The following is a 14862-nucleotide window of genomic DNA, read 5'->3' as shown; positions in this document are numbered from 1 at the left end:
TGTATACCACGGTGCCACCACCTTTGGTGGGTCTGTCCTGCTGGTGGGACAGGACATACCCAGGGATGGTGATGGTGGTTTCTGGGACATTGGTTGTAAGGTATGATTCGGTAATTATGACTATGTCAGGCTGTTGCTTGACTAGTCTGTGGGACAGCTCTCCCAATTTTGGCACAAGCCCCCAGATGTTGGTAAGGAGGACTTTGCAGAGTCGACAGGGCTGGGTTTGCCGTTGTCGTTGTCGTTTCCGGTGCCGAGGTCGATGCCGGGTGGTCCGTCCGGTTTTATTCTTATTGTTTTTCGTAGCGGTTGTTTACAACTGAGTGACTTGCTAGGCCATTTCAGAGGGCATTAAGAGTCAACCACATTGCTGTGGGTCTGGAGTCACATATAGGCCAGACCAGGTAAGGACGGCAGATTTCCTTCCCTAAAGGACATTAGTGAACCAGATGGGTTTTTGCAACAATCGACAATGGTATCATGGTCGCCATTACTAAGACTAACACTTAATTCCAGAATTAAATTGAATTGAATTTGAATTCCACCAGCTGCCGTGGTGGGATTTGAACCCATATCCTCAGAGCATTTGACTGAGCCTCTGGCTTACTAGTCTAGTGACATAACCACTACGCCACCATGTGTTTATTTCTAACATAATAAACACATTGGGCCAGAAATTCGTGACCAAAGGCGTGAGTACGGTCGGGGTACTCACGCATCTGGCCGTTGGCAATGCCGGCGTTCAGCATGAACAGCGCATGCGGGGAACGCCGGCATTGCCAGACCTCGGAACGAAGGGGTTCATAGGCACAGCGCGTGCGACTGCACAGGCAGCGCTTGCGCAGTGAACTTCGTAGATTTCATTCATGGATTCAGTGAGGGTAAGTCCTTACAAGTTACACTTGAAAAAAGCAGGTGTAAAGTTGTTCCAAGGCTGTGGAGGAAGATATATTTTATCGTGGAGCTTCTGAAAGGCAATATTTTTGTTTGGGAAAGGGAGGGGAGTTATTTTGAGAAATTTTAAGTAAGTTTTAAAGTTTAAATTTTTTTTTTTTTTAAACGGGTTTTCAGAACGGTAGGTAGAAGGAGCAATTGTGGCTGTGTGAATGGAATGTGAAAATGAGTGTTCTAAAATGAGTAATGTAACATTTCCAGCACTTTTAAGAAAGAAACTTTTCATCAGTAATAAGTAATTATGTATGTATGTCCGCATATATTCCTTTACGTATATGTATGTATGTTTTATATTCCTTTACTAATGTGTATGAATGTATGTTTTTAATTATGATTTTCCAATAAGTTACTTTCTCTGAAAGTCATAATTAAATAATACATTCATACACATAAGTAAAGGAATATATACATAACACGCAAAGGAATATATACAGACATACATACTTTCAGAAGCTCCACGATAAGAAATATCTTCCTCCGCAGCCTCTGGAGCAACTGTACCCATGCTTTTTTCATGTGTAAGTTGTAAGGACTTGACCTCACTGAAATCATGAATGAAAGCGGCGAATTTTACTGCACACGCGTTTTGCCTCTGAACCCCTTCGTTCAGAGGACAGGAAATGCCGGTTTTCCCCGCATGCGCTGTGCATGCTGAAAACCGGCATTTCCTCCGGCCAGACGCGTAAGTACCCCGACCGTACTCGCGCATTTGGAAGGGAATTACTGGGCCAACATTTTACATGTAAAAAAAATGAAAAATTTAACAATTGCACGATTTGCCCCCTCGCATCTGCGACTGAGGGTCCAAGGAGGTGCATTGCGCAAGAGGTCATCGTCGTACATATCCTCACACTGTTCCCTTTCGGGAACTGTATGAAGTGGTGGAAGGATTTATGGCCGTGATTAACGCTCATTCCGTGACCGTAACCATCTTTGAACCAGCCATTAGGGTGGTTAGTCCTATGGCGTGAGGGTTTTATGGGCTCCCACAACCCATCTGAGGGGGGGGGGCCACCCACACCCACGGACGCAAGTATCCCGCTGGATGTCCACCCAGAATTTATAGTTGGAGCTCCGACTCCACTTGCCGGGGCTGTCTGGAGTGGGGTTCGAAACCCTACTCCTTCTGGCCCAGCGGCGGGGATGCTTACTGCTACGCAAAAGGCCCACTCCGCACAAAAGGTGACACCCATACGTTTCCTGCGCCTTTTCCCTCCCCGTGACTGGAGCCCTATGCTGCCACTTGAAAGACCAAGCTATCATCTGCCCTTTATGCGGCGCCTTTGACTTCTCATTACCAATGATGAGCAGGCGCTGCGCCTCCACCTCCTTGAGGAGATTGCTGAGGTCATCATCAGTTCAATTGTGAGTTCTTTTAATGCCGTGAATTGTGCTCATTCCAGCCATCTCACGTTGCTAATCGGATTGGGCCTTTGGCATAGCGGTAGGATCCCCGCCGCTGGGCCAGATCAGGGTAGGGTTTCGAACCCCGCTCCAGACAGTCCCGGCAAGTGGAGTCGGAGCTCCGGCTCTAAATTCTGGGTTGACATCCAGTGGGATATTTGCGTCCGTGGGTGTGGGTGGCCCCCCTCCTTGTATAGCTTGTGGGAGCCCGTAAAACCCTCCCGCCATAGGACTAACCGCCCTAATGGCTGGTTCAAAGATGGTTACGGTCACGGAATGAGCGTTAATCATGGCCATAAATCCTTCCACCACTTCATACAGTTCCCCAAAGGGAACAGTGTGAAGACACGTATGATGACGACATTGCTAAATAAATACATGGAATTTAAAAAATTCTTTTAGGGCTTTTAAAAGTCTTTAAGTTGCTTTAATTCTGTTTAAAACTACTTCAGATTCTTCAAAATAATGTAAACGTTTTTAAAATTTTATAAAAGTTCACAAAACATTCATAAAATAGCAGATAACTTACTTTCCCTGCAGCTGTGTAACTACAAAGTCCTCTGCAGCTGCTTGGAGAGATTGGGGGCGTGTCCTACTACAATGAGGCCTTAAGGGGCGTGTCTCACTTGCACTGCACGCTCCAGGCTTCGCGCTGGCTGCACTCCTGGGCGGCGTGACGTCATACGCTGCCCGGGATTCTTCTTTTTGAAACACCAATTCCAGGCGTCCCTGGAGGTGATCGGCAGGAGTGTCGGGTAAGTGCATATACGGGGCTTGCACGCGCGGCAAGCCCCGTTCACGAATTTCTGGCCCATTAAAAATTCAACAATTCTAGACAAAATCCCAGACTTTACCATCGCGTTTTCCTGTCATTCTAATAACTTCCATTCCTCCATGCAACAATCCAATGCACCCCACTGGGTTTCATGAACATTTCCAACTTGAGATACATGTTTCCTGAAACTCCGTGGCCCAGCCTGCCTAGCTGAGACCCGAAATTCTGAGCCAAACAACTGCACTACCACACCAACAAGCCACCCCGTTCACATTTTCACCACAAGACATATACAAAGATGACAAATGTAGAGTTGATCTTATTTGACACAATCAAACAACTAGACCACAAGTTGTAAAAGCTATTATGCAGCTCCATGCACTGGAGTTTGCCGGTCTCTCCCTCCCTGCCTCCCAACCTGAAATCAATGGAAAAGAAAATCAGGCGGTTTCCATATTTGGCGGCTGATCCGCAACATCAGCTTTACGCCCAGGTGGCAAGTTGAAAATCCACCTCCTGATCTTATTGGAGAATGGTTGATTGGTCAGCCGCCCAGATCTAATGCTTTAACCCTGATAATTAAAGGTTAACTTAAAATGCAAGGTTCTTTTTTGCTTTAGACTTAGAAAAAAATGACAGAATTTGTGAGCAGAATATTTTCATGTTCAAATCATGGAATAAAAGAGAGGATGTACCTTTTGAAAATGCTTCTCTTAAGGATGGTTGCCCTCTTTGGGGCTGAGAAGCATGCTTCATGTTCATAAGTTCCGACGTAGATAGGCACTTGGGTGTACTGCTGTTCAAAATTCCAACACCTCTCCATTTTCAAATGTGCCAGAAAGTCTACAGGACCAGGCAGCCGCTGCAGGATTAGTCAAGGCACTAGCAGTTGTAGAGCTACCCATTAGGTACAGGGCTACCTCCATCCTAAGAATCATTCACCTACCCAGCAGCTGGCACGGGGGCACCTCAGCTGCCCTTTGAATGCCCAAGACCCACCTGTTGTGGGCAAGTTGTGCAGCTCGCCATAGCAAATTTGAGAACTTCATGATACCTGCTGTCACCTGGTGAGGGCTCCAACTCCTGCACATCAGTTGTCTAATGACCAACTAGGGACTATCCACCTTGTGAGAAAGGCAGGCAGGGTCTCTGTGGTAGAGGTGGCTTCAAGATGACACAACTGTTTAAGTAAGCGGTGTTATAGATTGAGGGGCTGGTACTTGTTTAGAATCTCTGAAAAGTTCAGTAGGCATACAAGCAGTGCCAAGTGTTGTGTCTCCTTGTGTTCTTATTACTATGTAATACAGACACTTTTAACTCATTTAGTTTACAACTTTCACTCTGTTGTATTCTTGCTTTTATGATGTTGCTGCCGCATGGTGCGGAGTGATACAAGATGTCCGACCTTGCACTGCGCACTGCCTTTCACAGTGTGCCACATAGCAATATAAATACACTAACCAAAGTAGTTCCATATAACGATGTAACAAGTAGTTCCATTTAATGATGTAATAATATAACGATGTAACATCCCTCTTTCTCAAAAACACTAAAACATGAAATTTAATTTAATTTTAAAAATATTATATCCAAACTATTATTATCAAATACAAAGAATCGTGAGTTTTCTTTTCTTATTCGCGATATCGCTCAGGTGGTTGGATGTTGTCCCTCCATCTTGTGGATTTGGTGGTGACCACTCCTCTCTGCAGTGTTTTGGTGTGTTCCACTCTTGTTGTTGTTGTTGCTGTCGCACTTGGAGTTGGAGTGTGCATGCTCGTGGTTGTTTGATTTGTGGCGCTTGTTTCTGGCATTGTACTGTTTGTGGTAGCTGGTGTTGTCAATGTTGCTGATGTTGTCTGCTGCTTAACCAGTTCAGGTGAAGGTCTGATGTGGAGTCTGTTCCGTCTGTATTGGTTACCAGGTTCGGTCTCTACGAAGTAGGATCTTGGAGTATCAGCTTTTCCTTGGCTGGATTCCAGGTTTTCAACACCGGGTCTTGCACATGCACTGATTGCCCATTCAGCAATTCTGGTAGCATCTTTGCATGTTTGTCGTAATGTTTGCTCCCTACGACTTGTGCTTCTGCCAGCTTCTGTCTGAAGTCCTCCTGGTCCTGGGGAGGATGTATTTTTGCTGGTAGGGTAGTCTTAAACTTCCTCCCATTCAGCAATTCCGCAGGTGATTTCATGCCTGCTTTCAGTGGTGTTGATCTGAGTGATAGGAGGGCAAGGTCTTGGTCTTCCCCCATCTCACTGCTTTTGATGAGAGTTCTCTTGACAGTCTGGATCTGTCTTTCGATGAACCCGTGTCCCCTTGGGAAATGTGGGGATGAGGTTACTATTTTGAACCCATACTTTTCTGCCAGTGCTCTGAATTCACTCGATGTGAACTGGGTTCCATTGTCACAGATTACCTTTTCTGGGATTCCTTGTTCAGCAAACAAGCTCTTTGCAATTCTGGTGGTAGTTGTGGCTCTCAGATCTTTCATCCTTCTCACAAAAGGAAACTTGGAATAGTAATCTGTCACTATGAGATACCATTCTTGATTGCACATGAAGAGATCTGCCCCAACAGTGTGCCATGGTCTTGACAGTATTTCACTAGGTATCATCTCCTCTTTCTGTTGTGCATTTCTGTATTTCTGGCATATACCACATGCAGAAACCATCTGTTCGATATTTTTGTACATGCCTATCCAGTATACAGCTGATCTGGCTCTCAGCTTGCATTTCTCCATTCCCATGTGGCCTTCCTGTATTAGATGGAGAAGTTCTGTCTGCATCATCTTTGGCACGATGATCCTCGATCCAGCAAGGAGAATACCGTCTTCTATTGTGATGTCGTCTCTAATCATCCAGTATTGACGAATTGTCGCCTGTACCTGCTGGATTCTCTCTGGCCACCCCTGTATCACTTGTTGTGTGAGTAGTTGCAATTCCTCATCTTTGCTAGTCTCATCTCTGATTTGACTGAGCTTTGTAGGGGTAACACTCACTAGGTGGTGGATTTTTACTGTTAGACCCTCCACCTCATGTTTCTCATATGGCGACAATCGAGACAACACATCTGCTAGCACCATTTCCTTTCCTGGCTTATATTTGAGCGTGAAGTCGTAGCTTTGGAGCCTTAGAAGTAGTCTTTGCAGTCTTGTAGGTGCTTTGCACAGATTCTTCTTGTAGATCTGTTCTAGTGGACAATGGTCACTCTCTATTGTAAACTGCCTTCCATACAGGTATGTATGGAATTTCTCACATCCATACACTACTGGTAATAGTTCTCTTTCTATGTTGGCGTATCTCATCTCGGCTGACGTCAAGGCCTTTGATGTGAAAGCTATTGGCTTTCCTTCCTGCACAAGAGCTGCCCCCAGTCCTCTGGTAGAAGCATCTACTTGTAGAGTGACTGGTTTTCTTCTGTCATAATATGACAGACTTGTTTCTTTGCACAACAATTCTTTAAGTTGTTTGAAATTCCTTTCATGTGATTCAGACCACTGGTATTCGGCGTCTTCTTTCATTAGCTCTCTGAGATTCGTTGTATGTTCCGACATGTTTGGGATGAAAGAACTCATGTATTGGACCAAGCCGAGGTAACTCCTCAGCTCTTTCTTTGGGTGGTTTCATTTCAGCAATTGCCGCAATCTTCTCAGGACTTGGCTTGACTCCCTCTAGTGTGTAAATCATACCGAAGAATTGGCATTCCTGGACTTTAACTATGCACTTATCGGCATTTAACTTGATGCCAGCCTTCCTGGTACGCTCCATGGCCTCGTGTAGGTGCATATCATGGTCTCTTTCATCTGCTCCATAGATCTGAATATCATCAGCTATTCCTATAGCTCCTCCACAGCCTCTGTATGTCTCGTCTACTTTCTGTTGAAAGATATCTTGACTGACCTTTAACCCGAATGGTAGCCGCAGGAATTTGTAACACCCAAATGGTGTGTTGAATGTTGTCAGTGTTGTTGATTCCTCATCCAACTTCACGTTCCAATATCCATTTCTGGCATCTAGTTTTGAGAAAACCTTGGCTCCTGCCAGTGATGGCGTAATCTCCTCTAGCGTTGGGGTGGGATAGTGGTCCCTCTTTATTGCCTGGTTTAGATCTTTGGGGTCCAAACATATTCTGAGATGCCCGTTTAGCTTTTCTCATACCACAATTGAGTTTACCCAGTCTGTGGATTCAGTGACCTTTATGATCACTCCCTTTTCTTCCATCTCCTTTAGCTCTCTTTCAAGCTTCGTCTTCAGCTCAATGGGTACTTTTTGTGGAGCATGGATAACGGGCTTTACCTCTGGATCGATGGTGATGTGGTATTGGAAATCTCCGAAACATCCCACTTTTTCATCGAAACATTCCGGATACATGTCTATCAAGTCTTTTTTACTCTTGATTTGTGGGCGATTCTCCAGCAGGGTGTTGCTGTCTATCCTCAGTGACGTTTCCTCAGCTCGTGATTCACTGAGATCAATCCCAACTTCTCGTAGCTGTTTAATCCCAGGATCGCTGGCCCCTCGGTGTCGGTGACATAGAACATGCAGTTGATGTTCTTTCTTTTATGTGTCCCTTTGACAAAGGTTGTTCCAAGTTGTTTAATCTCACTCCCCCCGTATGCTGTCAGCGTGACATTACTTGCCTTTAAACAACCCTTTTTCGGGTAGCCATCTTCTCTCAAGTTTTCGGGAAAGATCTGCTGGTACAGTCTCAATGGGAGAATGTTGCTCTGAGCCCCTGTGTCCAGCTTCAACTTTAAGTTGATGGTTGAGGGCTGACCTTTGACCCTCTTTTCAATTTGGATGATGGTGTGCAATTCTCTCTTCGGAGTATTTTCCACTCTGGACATCTCGTGAAGCTGTACCTTTATGGTTTCGATGTTTAGTGCATTGTCATGACCATAATCATCATCATTCTGTTCATCCATGGCATGGATATTATGTTTCTTTCTCTGGTTCTGCTGTGCGCCTTTGATTTTGATGTATGTTCCTTCTTTCTTCGTTCTACACCTCTTTTCCCAGTGGTTTAGTTTGCCACATGCATTGCAGCTTGTTCCATATGCTGGACATTTCCTCCTGTCTGTATAATCATGCGGTCTTCCACAGTTTCTGCACGTTTCTCACGTTGTCATGTGCATGTCTTTGTGTGTTGTACTTTTCTCTCACTGTATCCACTCTGTTGCCCGTCTAAGAAGCCGTCCGCATGTCAGCCGTTTGAGAAATCAGCGTTCTCATTTGCTGCTTCATGGCTTCATGAGCTCTCGCAGTATCTATAGCCTCTGTTATTTCGAGCTTTTCTTTCCCTATCAGGGCTTTTTGTACCTCTGCATGCGCTGACCCCCATATCAGCTGGTCCACAAGCCTTTCCTCCATTTCCTTAAATGCACACTTGCTGGCTTCATTTCTCAGCCTTGTCAGGAAATTGTCAGCTGTTTCACCGAGTTCCTGTCTTAGACTCTGGAATTTGTATCTGTGTATACGGTGATTGGATTTAGGCTGAATTTCTCAAAGATTGTCGCAGGGTTTTCCTTTTCCTCTTCAGTCAAACTCCAGCTATTATACAAATCTAGACCTTTTTCTCCTGTCCACAACAGAATGTAACTAACCTTTTCTTCATTGGCAGTACCCTTCAGGAAGCTTTTGAATGTAAGGTCACATTTCTGTTTGAACTTGCGGAATGCCTCTACTATATCGTCGGCTTCCCAGTTCATGAGGGGTTGTATTTGCGCAGTCAGTGCAGCAGCAGCCGCCATCTTAGTTGCCCGTACGATTCACGCTCAATCACCACAGACACCGGCACTCACAATGAGCTCATATATTCACTTTTCGTCTTATTCGTAGTTCGTATGGCACAAGTTGTACTCACTTATACCGCTGCCACCATGTTGTGTCTCCTTGTGTTCTTATTACTATGTAATACAGACACTTTTAACTCATTTAGTTTACGACTTTCACTCTGTTGTATTCTTACTTTTATGATGTTGCTGCCGCATGGTGCGGAGTGATACAAGATGTCCGACCTTGCACTGCGCACTGCCTTTCACAGTGTGCCACATAGCAATATAAATACACCAACCAAAGTAGTTCCATATAACGATGTAACAAGTAGTTCCATTTAACGATGTAATAATATAACAATGTAACACCAAGCTCTCATACAAACAGTATACCTTCTGCATGGTACACAAACTGCTGTCAGATTTATCCATGTGCATGCTGAAATTCTTATCCAAATTAAAATCATTTTGTAATTCTGCACATATGCTATGTGTCATTCTGTCTGTTAAGATACTTAAAATTCTGTAATTGTATAAGTTATTTATCAGGTCTGGTTTAATAATTACCATAAGCAACTTGATATAACTTCCCTGGAATCTCTGGTGCTCTCACTAAATCTAATTTAATTAACCTGAGGGTTTTCATTTTTTTCACTTTATAACTTTGAGACAATATATGTCCTTCAACAAATCAAATTCTATCTATAAAATAAAATAACATGCTGCCTCCTGTTTATTTCCTCCTGGGAAATTGCAATGCATATTTTTTGTAATTATCTGCACAAGACATGCGGTATCTCATACAAATATTAATGATGCCCTTTCAAATCCAATTGCTGTGATTTTAATGAACAAATATTTTTCAAACTGTAAGAATAAGTTTTTGGAGACTGCTGAAGAATAACTGCATAAATCAGACTATTGCTAAATTATAATAAAATTCATTCATTTTTGGTGATATTAAAAATCATCTGCCACATATTTTTATTTAAATAAATTAAGGTAATGTATTTTTGTGCTTTGTAAGGAGTACAGCAACAACACCTTGCATTTATATAACGGCCCGCATATTCCGATCCCTATGGGTGCGTACGAGCTGTGTACCCACCCATAGGGACATCGGAAATGCCAGTTTCAGGCATGCACAGTGCATTCGCTGAAAACCGGCATTTCCGATCTGTCAAGAATGCTCTTCCTTGAGTTCAAATCCCTCCATGGCCATGCCCCTCTGCCCTGGAGAAGGGTCTCTGCGAGCAGATAGTTCCGCTTTCTGGAGACCCTCCGCCCGCAGAAAACCCTTACAATTCTTACGCCTGGTAAAAGCAGGTGTAAGGCCTGCTTTTACCAGGAAAAGGGTTGAAAAAAAGTTTTTTTTTTTAATTCAGTCATTTATCATTTAAAAATACTTTAAAAAGGTAAGTTTATTTTTCAGCCCTGTAAAAAACTTTAATTAATTTTTTCAAAAAATTTAATTTTTGTTTAAAATATTTAATTTATTGTAATTTCAACTAATTTTAAAAAGGTGATTTTTTAAAAACTTATTTAAAGTTTTACTATGTTTTTTCATTGATCTCCATTCATATATTTGAGAGGTCTATCTGTCAAGGGTATGAAGAGGGATTCCCTTCCTTGATTGGCTCCCCATGGCCCACGTGATCCCAGGGATGCTTGCGAACCGCATGCGCCCCTGGGATACGTAAGCCCTGCACACTTTGAGTTGGAGAGGCCCAGCATCGGAACTATACGCACCTCGGGAGCCCTCAGGTAAGTGCGTAGATTTTTTACAGATCGGAGGCCTCCGCACGCGGGGAGCCTCCAATCGGATAATACGGCCCAACATCTTTAACATAGTAAAACATCCTCAGAAGCTACACAAAATTTGACTCCAAGCCACATATGGAGATACTAGGACAGGTGACCAAAAGCTTGGTCAAAGAGGTAGGTTCCAAGGAGCATCTTCAAGGAGGAGAGGTAGAGATGCAGAGAGGTTTAAGATGGTACTTCCAGAGCTAGATGCCAAGACAGCTGAAGGCACGGCTGCCAGTGGAGGGGTGAAGGAAATTGGGGATGCACAAGGGGCCAGAATTGGAGGAATGCAGAGTATTCAGAGGGTTGTAGGACTGAGAGAAGTTACAAAAATAGGGAGGGTCATGGCCATGGAGGGATTTGAACACAAGGATGAGAATTCTAAGTTTGAGGCATTGCTGGACCAGGAGCCAATGTAGGTCAAAGACTTTTACTATTTTGGATAAATTTGATATGCTCTGACAAGAACAAGTATAGTGTAGCAATGATTACTCACTAATAGCATTAAATGCTATTAAAGCAGGTACATGTATATTTTAGTGTATCAGAGACACAGAGGTAAAGAAGGAAAGATCCCGGAATACCACAAAAAAAAATGGAATTTAGCTTATTTGATCACCCTGATAAAATCAGACTTCTTTGGTCTCTGTTTATTTAACAATTAGGTTTAGTGGCCTAAAAGAAGTGCAAAAAAAGTAAACCTTGTAGCCTTAAAGGAATACACAATAGAAGCAGAATAATACATTGTATATTTCATGTTATAATGCTCCTGTCCTTATAAAAGAGTGCATCTTTTGAGTAGTGGCATAGAAGATCAACTAATATTTATATTAAAACATTGGTCCAGATTTTCTTCCTTAGCATCTGGCGTAAAGGTTTGGCAGGGCAAAGGCCTAATTACAAATTTGGGCACAAGCAGTTCATAATTATCCATCCATCAATTTTAGTGGATGTCTTATTCATTGGACTCCAGATGATATACTTATTAAAGATGTAAAACAATTTTTAAAAAGGAGAAAGAAGCAGTTACTTAATGCTGTGTGTTTCTTAACCAGAGACTTAAAATTGCAAGAATTCCCAGCTGCACACTTGCCTTACCAAGCAACAATTAAATTATGATTAATTCGAGGCTCTGTTTAATTGACATTTGGGGCTGGATTTTGCCATTGGGGCGGGCTGGGGCGTGCCAGATGGTTTTCGTGTCAGGACCCCAACTCCAATGTGAAGTGGGAAAAAAGTGCAATTTTCCCCTAATTGGGCAATTGATTTCCAGTGTTTGGGAACCCCTGGCCCAATTAGTCTTTCCATCCTGAAAGTTGCCTCCGATTACATCATCAGTGCTGCTGGATTTAAGGCCTGCAAGCAGCCTTGCTTCTTCTGGAGACTGGAAACGCTTTGGACATTGTATGAAAGACTTCATTTACTGACCATGTCCACCAGCAAGCAAAAGTGTGCACCTCGATTTGATGAGCCCTCCCTCCAAGCTCTGGTGCAGGGAGCAAGATCTAATAAGGAGGTGCTCTTCCCTTCCTCGGGGAGAAAAAAGCCACCACAACACAGACTAAAGCTATGTGCCTGCAAGTGGCCCAGGAGGTCAATGCCATCTCTATGTGCCGCAGAACCTGGCTGCAGTGCAGGAAGAGGTTTCATGACTTTCTCCGCACAGGAAAAGTGAGTATGACTTTCTCATCACCCTCAATCTCATCCCCATCGCCTCTCCTCACCAGCACTCAGCTTTGTCAACCTCTTCCTCCACATCCCATTTGACACTGACATCCCTGCACCCTTACCCATTCCCTCTCTATGGTCACATTCACTTAACTATTCGACCATGCAGCCCTCACACTCCCTATCACTGTGATGCAATGACAACAACTTACAACACACAGGGAGGGCCCTTTGTCTCCTTCTAAGCATCTATGCTATGGATTCTCTACACTCACTCCTTCATTCTCACTCAAACTCCACTTGTGTCCCTCATTGCCAGGTTCTGGAGCTTTCACTGCAAGCAGCTGCCTGGATCTTGAGGTCACTGGTACAAAAAAATTATCTTATTCTGCAACCCCTGCATAGCACAGACTCTTGCATTGCACTGCAAAAGAGGATGGAAATAATTGGAAGACGCCACTTGTTGCCAAACCATTTTTATAAGTCTGATTAAACCACCAGCCATCAGTAAAAACAGGAGGGTAGATTATTATCTAAATGGCAATAGATTGGGAGATGGGGAAGTGCAGAGGGACCTGGGTGTTCTTGTGCACCAGTCACTGAAGGAGAGCATGCAGGTGCAACAGGCGATTAAGAAGGCAAATGGTATGTTGGCCTTCATATCAAGGGGGTTCGAGTATAGGAATAGGGATACCTTACTACAGCTGTACAAGGTGCTGGTGAGACCGCATCTGGAGTATTGTGTACAGTTTTGGTCGCCCCATCTGCGGAAGGATGTTCTTGCCATGGAAAGAGTGCAACGGCGATTCACCAGGCTGATACCTGGAATGGCGGGAATGACCTACGAAGAGAGATTAAATAGTTTGGGCTTGTACTCTCTGGAGTTTAGAAGATTGAGAGGGGATCTCATCGAAACATATAAAATTATGGCAGGCCTGGACAGGCTGAATTCAGAGAGAATGTTTCCAATGGCCGGGGAGCACAGAACCAGGGGCCACAGTCTAAAAATAGCGGGCAAATCATTTAAAACAGAGATGAGGAAGAATTTCTTCACTCAAAGAGTGGTGAGCCTGTGGAATTCCCTGCCACAGAGGGCTGTGAAGGCTAATTCAATAAATATTTTCAAGAGAGAATTGGATATATTTCTGAAGGCTAAGGGGATTAAGGGTTACGGAGAAAAGGCGGGGACGGGGTACTGAACTGGTAAGATCAGCTATGATCTCAGACGAAGATCAGCCATGATCTCATTGAATGGCGGAGCAGGCTCGAAGGGCCGAATGGCCTACTCCTGTTCCTATCTCTATGTATCTATGTAAGTACAACATCGACTCTTCCTCCAATTTTTGGTTACACATAGTTAATTTTATTAAAATTAAATTATCCAAAGTTCTTTTAAAGTTTTTTTCCTTGCTCATCCAACACAGGGATCGACCCTCCAGAATCCAATATTCCAAAACAAAATCACAACAGAAATCAAAGCAACATTTTTTTAAATTAGTTCCTGGGATGTGGGCGTCGCTGGCAAGGCCAGCATTTATTGATCATCCCGAATTGCCCTTGAAAAGGTGGTGGTGAGCCGCCTTCTTGAACTGCTGCAGTCCGTGTGGTGAAGGTACTCCCACAGTGCTGTTAGGTAGGGAGTTCCAGGATTTTGACCCAGCGACGATGAAGGAACGGTGATATATTTCCAAGTCAGGATGGTGTGTGACTTGGAGGGGAACTTGGAGGTGCTGGTGTTCCCATGCTCCTGCTTCCCTTGTCCTTCTAGGTGGTAGAGGCGTGGGTTTGGGAGGTGCTGTCGAAAAAGCCTTGGCGAGTTGCTGCAGTGCATCTTGTAGACGGCACACACTACAGCCGCGGTGTGCCGGTGGTGGAGGGAATGAATTTTTAAGGTGGTGGATGGGGTGCCAATCAAGCAGGTTGCATTGTCCTGGACAGTGTCGAGCTTCTTGAGTGTTGTTGGAGCTGCACTCATCCAGGCAAGAGGGGAGTATTTCATCACACTCCTGACTTGTGCCTTGTAGATGGTGGAAAGGCTTTGGGGAGTCAGGAAGTGAGACACTCGCCGCAGAATACCCAGCCTCTGACCTGCTCTTGTAGCCACAGTATTTATGTAGCTGATCCAGTTAAGTTTCTGGTCTATGGTGACCCCCAGGATGTTGATGGTGGGGGATTCGGCAATGGTAATGCCGCTGAATGTCAAGGGGCGGTGGGTAGACTCTCTCTTGTTGGAGATAGTCGTTGCCTGGCAGTTCTGTGGCGCGATTGTTACTTGCTACTTATCAGCCCAAGCCTGAATGTCATTCAGGTCTTACTGCAGGTGGGCATAGACTGTTTCATTATCTGAAGAGTTGCGAATGGAACTGAACATGGTGCAGTCATCAGCGAATATCTCCACTTCTGACCATATGGTGGAGGGAAGGTCATTCATGAAGCAGCAGAAGATGATTGGGCCTAGGACACTGCCCTGAACAATTCTTGC

Source organism: Somniosus microcephalus, chromosome 8 (assembly GCF_052327205.1).
Source record: "Somniosus microcephalus isolate GS21.2 chromosome 8, FLI_Smic_1.0, whole genome shotgun sequence".
Lineage (NCBI taxonomy): Eukaryota > Metazoa > Chordata > Chondrichthyes > Squaliformes > Somniosidae > Somniosus > Somniosus microcephalus.
This window is presented reverse-complemented; position numbering follows the sequence as displayed.